Source organism: Pezoporus wallicus, unplaced genomic scaffold (assembly GCF_028554395.1).
Source record: "Pezoporus wallicus isolate ANWC-B61680 ecotype Strahan unplaced genomic scaffold, APGP_CSIRO_Pwel_v1 contig_5441, whole genome shotgun sequence".
NCBI lineage: Eukaryota > Metazoa > Chordata > Aves > Psittaciformes > Psittacidae > Pezoporus > Pezoporus wallicus.
This window is the reverse complement of record NW_026640767.1, coordinates 232729-241608: the sequence shown is the minus strand read 5'-3', so window position 1 is coordinate 241608 and position 8880 is coordinate 232729.

The window sequence follows — 8880 nt, the reverse complement described above, 5'->3', positions numbered from 1 at the left end:
AATGCTGCAGGTTCTTTTGGATGGCAACAAGACAACAGGTAACAAAAGAAATGAGTTTCTGTTGAGTGAATATAAACTACATTTTAATGCCCTGCATAAAACTTTATTTTGCTAAATCAGTCACATGCTATGAGGCATTACTGCATTGAGAAGAAGGGGAAAATCCATTTTGAAGGCACATAATGAGGTAAGTTTTCTAGTTGTGTACATTGCTGAGGACCAGATATTGTTGAGATATAAAACATTCCTAAGAAGCAGTAATGATAAGGTTCTTGTTCAAAACAGTAAAATTAGTGTTTCTGCGCTGAACTGTATGTCTGGAAGTTGTTCCTTGTTTCTGAAAAATTGCTTTGTGCTGGAATGTTGCAATAAAGATGATAGTCCTGGGGAAGTGTCATCATATTCTTCTGGTCTTGGTTCCTGCTAGAGAAATGTAAAAATTTATTACTTGAAGATCCATTCTAATGTTTTTGGCAAAGTGCTTGATTTCTGATTGTATTGATACATTACCCAGCATGTACATCCACCAGCGGGTAATTGTGTCTAAGGAGAAATATGCATGGGTTATGACCCAGCATGGTACAATGGTCAGTGCCAGTCCCCTCTGTGATTCCAGCTTTAGAAGCCAGAGGCTGTTTGAGTCTCAGTAGCACCTGGGCTCCTATGTGGCTTGGTCCACCTTGCAGGTGGGGCTTGGACATCAACAGCATTTCATGGCCATCAGTAGGGAGTTGGTAGGCTCATCTTGAGGAAACCCAGGTGAAAGGAGATGCCTATCTGCTGGCTGGTGAATAGAGTCTGCAGAGCCTCCATCACTTCTTAAAGTGAGGCAAAGCCACTCACAGTCACTTAGGACCAGATTTTTTTCCTTAAAGCATTTAGGTGTCTTAATGAGGGAAATTAAGCTCCAAGGTCTTCATGATAAGCTTGCCAGATGCCTGTCTGCACCATTAGTTTGTGAAGTACCTGTAAAATCAGGCCCCTTGGCAGAACTGAATAAAGCCTCAACAAGTTCCTAACCTGGGACAAGCATGCTGTGACAGGAGCCAGGTGTGTCTGGAGTGTGTGCCTCTCTTTGGGACACCACTGCCAATAGCAGCAGAGTATTTGGTCTTACCGAGAAGTGTAGAAGTGTGTGTCTGGGCCCCCCAGAATTTCCTTCTACTTTTAAAATCGCAACAGAAATGTATTGCTAACACAAAGAAGCTTTAGAGTGTGTGTGTCAGTGCCATCCTGATGGCAGGGAGCTGGCAGAGCAGCAGTGAGGGGTAAAGGTGTCTAACAAAGCCACTGCAGCTGAAGGTCTGAGGGTAAGCCTGATACAGATGCCATCTCTGGGCCTGTCTCTGTGGTAGCACTGAAGAAATCTGTGTACATTCTTTACCTTGGCAGGTCACAAACATTTATTCTCATAAAAGTCTATTGTGCAGATATTAATATCTGCAGCTCCCTTTAATTTCAGTTGTAACGATGCACTTTTATTACATTAGAGTGACCTGAAACTGTGTCCTAGTCTCATAGATGCCATTTGCACAGCTTGCACTGTAGGTTTAATTTCACAGTTTTTAGTTTCCCAGCTTAAAAATATGAACAATTTATGGAGCAAAATTAACAGTTTATTAGAAATATCATTCACTGCAAAAGTCTTAAGGGTAATTCACAGCTTTCTAAAAGGTCGTGATATAAATAATTGCTTGATGAATATGGACCATGTCTGTTTGTCATTAAACACCAGCAGAGAGCTAATGCACTTTAATAGTCCTGCTAACTGCTATCTGACAGGCATAGAAATCACAACCAAATACAACAATTAAGCTGAACAACTGCTTCTTACTTTTTTTTTTTTCCTTTACAGAAAAGGTAAAATAATGACATATGATGTTTTCTTCACACTTCAGTAGTGGTCACGACTTATACTCCTACCAAAATACTGTAACCAATAGCTTATGTATTGCAATATTACACAGTTTATCAAACAAAATGCCACATTAATTCCACTCTTTACATGCTGAAAGACTGCACTTACAGTGTGCAACAGTGAAAACTGTTATTCCTTTTCCTATTTGTAGAGAACACATTCAAAGTCCCTGGTGTAATAATCCCCGTACTCAATTCATGCTTAGAGGTGCCCTGATGACTAGATGACTAGGCTCTTGTGATATACACACACATCTGTGTAGCTCATCACACAGGATTAGAATATATAGTTTTAAAACTTATTAAAAGTAAAGAAGCCTTCTAGTGAGGTTTCCTTAATAAATGCAGTGATTTTTGTTTTCACTAAGGGCTTATTGTATTCAGTTGTGACTGAACCTAATTACAGTACACATAGTTCTGCCAGTGAAGATGAGGACACAGTCTGTTGTGTTTGGGAATGGATGCAGAAGTGATAAAGGATGTTGATAGAGATGGATTCCCCCTTCTGAAATGTCTGGGTCTCTTCCAAATGAATTCTTGTTGTACTTGGCCAAGGAGGCTAAGAGGTAATTCACTCCCTCACTCCCACATGCCTCATAGCACCCATCCCAAACTCAAGGGACAACTAATCTGCCTCCTCCCAGTGCCCTTGGAGAAGCTTTTCTATACAACCCAGACTCCTTAGGTCTGCTTCAGGCACCCCCAAATCCCATCATCTCCTTCCCTACCCATCCTGAAAGGTGTCTGTAAAGTCGCTTTCAGTTCTCTCTGTAAGCTGACATTATCATATGTGATTGAGTTGCTTTATGTTAAGATCTTCCCACAGACGAACTGAATACTTCAGCTGACCTGTGTTACAAAAGGATCAGAAGGTAATCTATTTGTGTAAGAAGTTATTTAGGCCAAGAGAAGATATGTGATGCTGTGGCTCAGCTGACAGGAAAGCAGGCTTTTAAATGTGGCAATTTCATTAGTCAGTTCCTCAGACCACTTTGACACCTAAATCTGATGGTGAATTGAGCCCTAAGGTATTAAGAGGACAACACACAGAAAACACATAAGAAAATTTAAAAAACTTGTTTCAGGTCAGGATGCAACACGTGCATGAAGCCACATACTGATAGAGCCCAGATAAAATTGCTCATTAATCAATTGCTGTCCATTCAGGACAATAAGTCACCCAGCAGTACCATGGGTAAAATAGTATGCGACCCTGTAATTAAACGCTGTACCATACTGAGGATGCACAAAAGCATGCTAAAATGAAGTAATACAGGCATGTCCCTTAGTTTTGGAGTTCATTGAAGTCAGAAATGTTGGCAGAGATTGCCCAATGCAGTTTCTTGGTTACTGTGTGGCAGAGGTCTAAGTAAGTGTTTTAAAGTAAATTGAGTCAATTTATTGAAACTACTGATAGGAAATCGGACTAGTAATTGCAGGGAATTAATCTTTGTTTTGACGAGGTGGGATTACATTAGCAATCTGAAATAACATCAGGTGGAGCCTATCGCTGTTTTCAGAGGCAAGACAGGACCTATGGTGTCATGGTAAACAATTATGCATGCGAAAGTATGACTTGGTTGCAGAATCTGATTGCTCCAGCATCCTTTGTTCAAATAGGATGAGCAGTTTAGGGGGAAGAGAGACTTACATTTTTAATGAAAGGATTTGTTTGACATTTCTTTTCCCTGGATGTACTCTGCATAGTGATACCTAAACAATGAGGAATGAGTAGTTTCCCAAGAGAGGAGGCAGCTTAAACTTCTCCAGAAGGTTAGGAAGTTTTTGCCGTTCCAGTTACCTTCCTACTTCTTCAGCCCAGGCTGAAGGAGTGAAAAATTAGCTGCTTTCAATTTACAGATCCAAATTTTTGGGGTACAGGCACTTTCTGTTTTTTAAAGTACTTCATGGGGTGGTGTGAGTGGAACAATGCATCTTCCCTTAAGCTTGTGATGAATGTTTTTTTCTAGAAAGAGTTCAAACCAGTTTTATCTGTGTTAAACATTTTCATTGAAAACTTCCATAGCATCAGTCAAAAGTCTTAGAGAGCTGAGCTTATGAGGTTTCCTTAAGAGAAAGAGGCTATTCCCTTGTCACAGGCGGTGTAACCTAGATCTGTTTCATTCTCGGTAGGTGTCTATACTGTCTTTCAAAACCTCTGAAGACAAAGTCTACATCCTCATTAAGCAATCTGATCCAAGCTTTGCTTGCCTTACTGTTTCTGCCGGTACCCATTCTAAATTCTTTTTATTTCAACTCATTATTGCTTTCTCAGCATGGACATGGAAAACAGTTTACTTGTACTCTATATTTGGCTGTTTCTTGCATATTGGAGAGCCAGTACAATTTCTGTCCGTTCCACTAGGTTAAACAGCCTCATTTTCTTCAATGTCTTCTCTTAGCATAGATCATGCCTTCTAGACTTCTTTTCATCCTCACCATTCTTATGCAGTCCATCTCCAGTTGACCGGTATTTTTCATGACTAGTGCTGTCCAAAACTGGACACTTACTGCTTACAAGTACAGACAGAAATTTCTTCATCAGGATCAGGGACAGAAGTCTACCTCAGATACGCCAGGATGCTCTTTGTCTGTTTTGCAACTGTGTGGTACTTTCAACTTTCAACAGGATGAGTTTGTGATCCACTGTAAAGCTGTACTTTAGCTTTATTCACTGTAAAGCAGTACACAGTACTGTTGCACAGACAGGCATTTTCTATTCTCCATTTTGAGAAATAAACATAGAACTTTGCATGTCCTTATTGAATTTTTGCCTATTACTTTCAGGCAACTTTCCTAATTTATCAAGAATGTTTTAAATTCTAGCTCTGCCCTCCTATGTGCTTGTAGCCTTTCCAGCACTGGTGTTGCTTGAAAATTTAATAAAGTATACTTATTAATTCATCATCTAAGTCATTAATGAAAATATTGAATAATGCAGGATGGAGGGCAGATCCTTGGGAAATCTTGCTTGATACATCATTCCGTGTTAATTGTGAACTGTAGGTAGCTAGTACCCAAGTATGGGTTCACTAGCCAGTTATATACCACAGGAAACACCTTCAGCTAGTATACATTTCACTCGCTTGTTTATGGGTCTGTTGTATAGGCCAGTGAAGAGAGGGTAGCAACAGTGAAGGTATGAAAGTGACGACAGTGCTTCTCTCCAATTCACACAGCTTGTTTCCTTGTCATAGGAGGAAATAAACTTTTCATGATTTATTCTTGACAAATCCATGCTGACTATCATTGATCTCCTTTAGATGGTTACAGGTTGCTTTATTATTTCCTCCAGATTTGGGAGAGGAAAACAAGATAAACTGACTAGTCAATAATTTCTTTGTCCCTCGTTTCCTCTCCTTTTCAGAGATAGGAAGAACATTAATTGTCCTCTGCTGTGAAATCTCTTTTATTATCGAGGCTCTCTAAAGCTCTGAGACTGCTCTGTCTGGGTTCTGAAGGGTGGCTTTGCAGGGTGACTTCCGAGAAGAGATTGTGGTCACAGCCTTTGGTTGCTGCCCATTAGCCTCTCTCTCCTTGGCGCAGCTGAGCAGGGAGCTGGACCAGGGATTGTGACCAGGCTGAAAAACAGCCTTTTCATTATGGGGACACAGCTGCAGGAGTTCCTGGCTCTGAGCTGGAGGGGAGCTGGCAGGGGACTGTGAATACCTCACCTGGCTCAAGCAATGCCCCTTCAGCTGAAACCTGTGACTGGAGCCCAATACCCTGCTGGGGATTTCTGAAGCACCAGGTCTGAGAGCCTCTAACTTGCATGGACACTGGCAATCTACCCATTCTCTGCTGCAGCCTGATTTCTTGTGTTTGGCTGCTGGTGTTAACCACATTGAAAACCTGATCTTGACAACTGGTTAAACTTTTCATAATGTAATTAGTAGATAGTTTTCCTGCCCCATCAAGTTAGGATGACTCTTGCCTTATTTTGTTCAATATTATGAAAGTATTAATATGTCCTGTTTACCTGTGTCCCTCAGGAGCTGTATCTTGGCTTGCTCCTGAGCTTTTATAATTGTGTCCCTACACAACTTCTATATTTAAAATCTTCTATATTTGTCCATAATAATGTGAGATTTCTGGGACCTTTCTTCCTTCTTCTCTTGAGATGGCAGAAGAGATTGTGGCTGGCGCTGTTGGTCCATGACTGTGTGTCCTGGGTTCAGCAGTAGCAGTCATTTTTCTCCTTCTTAGTTGCTGATGCAGTGCTGTGGGTTTGACTCTCAGCCTGAAAACAGCACTAATAACACTGATGTTTTTAGTTGCTGCTCAGTAACGTTTAGTCTGACCAAGGACTTTGTGAGTCTCATGCTCCGCCAGGGAGGAGGGGAAGCCGTGAGGAAGCAGAGACAGGACACCTGATCCAAACTAACCAAAGAGGTATTCTGTACCACAGTACATCATGTCCAGGATGTAACTGGGGGCAGTTACCCAGAAGGGCTAGATCACTGCTAGGGTCGGGCTGGGTATAGGTCTGCGGGTGGTGAGCGGTTGTGTTCTCTTCCCCTGTTATTTCCTTTATCATTATTATTATTGGTGGTAGCAGTAGAGGTTTGTGTTATACCTTAGTTACTGGACTGCTCTTATCTCAGCCCGTGGGAGTTACATTCTTTTGATTCTCCCCAGCCCTCCGGGAGCAGGGGGGAGGAAGGGGTGGAGTGAGAGAGCGGCTGCATGGCCCTGATTTACAGCTGGGCTTATACCACAACACTGTGCCACACACCCTTCTCTGTCAGGAAGAAGTTTGCACGTCTGTCCTTCAGACAGCTTCTTCAAGGAGGTGCCAAGACCTGTGAGCTCATTTGCCTCCAAGACTTTCAGTAGGAGATTACTTACCTGCAAGAGGTTTCCACTCCTGTGAAATCCATTATTTTTACCATATCAGTTTCACTTTCTTTTTGCAGTTTGTGAACCCCCTCAGACTGCACATTGCCCTTTGTCTTCCCATTTTCATCTGCCTCTTGTCTTGAACCAATGCCTGAACACTTAACTGTGTGCTACTGAGGGAGCTGGACAAGGTGCTAACACGCAAAGAGGTGTTTTCAAGAGAAAAATAAGACTAGCTGAGACATAGCCAGGGACATTTTTGTGTCTGAAATGGAGTCAGAGATTATTTTAGCCCATCATTAGGTAAGTAGATTAGCTTCCAGGAGAACCACATGAAGGCAGATACACCAGAGAACTTAAAGTGGAATTCTCTCTCCTCTCATCTGGATGCATTGGAGCTCAGCCACTGTTGATGAATAAAAAGTGTTCCTACTCCTTTTATTCATCCCACCATTTCTCACGTTATTTTATACATATATATAATTCTGACCAAGTTTTCACAACTCGTGGAAAAAAAAAAACCAAAAACAACCTAGTTTGGTTTTAATTCAGTTTTCTGAAGTTCAGTTTTTCAGTTTACTGTTGAAGCCAGGACTACCACATGCCAGTAGCAGAATGCTTTGCTCATGGGGCTAAATGACAGATTTGTAGGTTACTATAAAACTGCCTGCAGGTTTATTACTGTGCTGCCATGCATGTCAAAAGCTACAGTAGACTGAACCTGAACAATGCCCCAGCCACTATTTGCCATATTTACCTGATGATAAATGTTGGGTCCCTGTTGAGTTTCAGCAACAGAGCAGATATTGGTAAGAAGAGCTTGGGTGAAACAGCATCGCCAAGAATCTGACTCTGTGTGACCCATCACGTTTTTTCATAATACAAAAAGATTGTGCACGACAACTGCAACCACTCCTACAATAAGAGCTAAAGGAACCTTTCCCTTCCATTCTTGTGTACCCAGGGATCTTCAGGAGAGTTACCAAGAATGGGCCTGTTTGTATTTGCCTTCTATGAATACTTAAGAGTATTACTACTTAAGCCTGTCTGCCAGTGGTGGCTCCACAGACGTTCATAAGTATTTTGCTGATGGATTCAGAGCATCATTATTTTTTGTGCCAAGGAGCATTAACACTTCCAAGAGAACAGCATGCTGTAAGGGCTGTCCTTTAAAAACAGGGGCAAAAGCGAAAACTCTTACTATCAGGACACTCACAGTAAAATCACAAAAGTTAACAACCATGCGGATCCTGTCAACAGCAACTCAAATGATCTGAATATAGACTGGCTTTTATGTCTAGTTGTGGAGGGCTGACCCAAGATACCAGATACCAGCAAACTGAAGAAAAACCATGAAAATTTCCACGTTGCAGGGCAGCTGATGTGGAATGGATTAGTGCAAAGCCTTTTCCAGTTTCTTGGCTTTCGGGAAACAATCCCTAACAAATTTGTTGTGTTTATTTGCATTGTTTGCATGCCTATCACACACACACACACACACACACACACACACACACACATGCAGCATCCTGGATCCATTATTGCAGAGTTTTTCAGACTGTCTCAAAGAATTGTCAGTCTCCAAGATGCAAAGTAGTTCTCCAGCATAATGGCTGTTACAAAGCGTTAAATCAAGTATTCAAGATTTATATTGCTAAAGCACCCTCTAGTGGGGCAATAACAGAAGAGTTGTTTTTGCATTGGACGTGGTAATCACTCTGCATGTTAGAGAATAGCCAAGTAAAAGGCTGGATAATGGTGGGAATAAGCAAACACACTGTGTCTTTAGTTTAGCCAATGTTTTCTCTGGCCATGGAACATGCAGTACTCACTGTAAGATCTGAAAGGTGGCTGTGTGATTTCATTGCATTTAGTCACAGACAATAGCATTATTTTGGTCGGGGACCTTCAAAGGTCATCTCATCTAACCTGCTCAGAGAAGGTTCAAGTATATCAGGTGGCTTGTGGCTATTTCCAGCTGAGTCTGGAGTATCTCCACAACGGGTGTTGCACAACAGCTCTGCACAATATTCCGGTATTTGACCATCATCATGGTGGAAAAAATTCCTCATTGCTAAACAGAATTCCCCTTGTTGCAACTTCTCTCTGTTGCCTCTCAGCCTA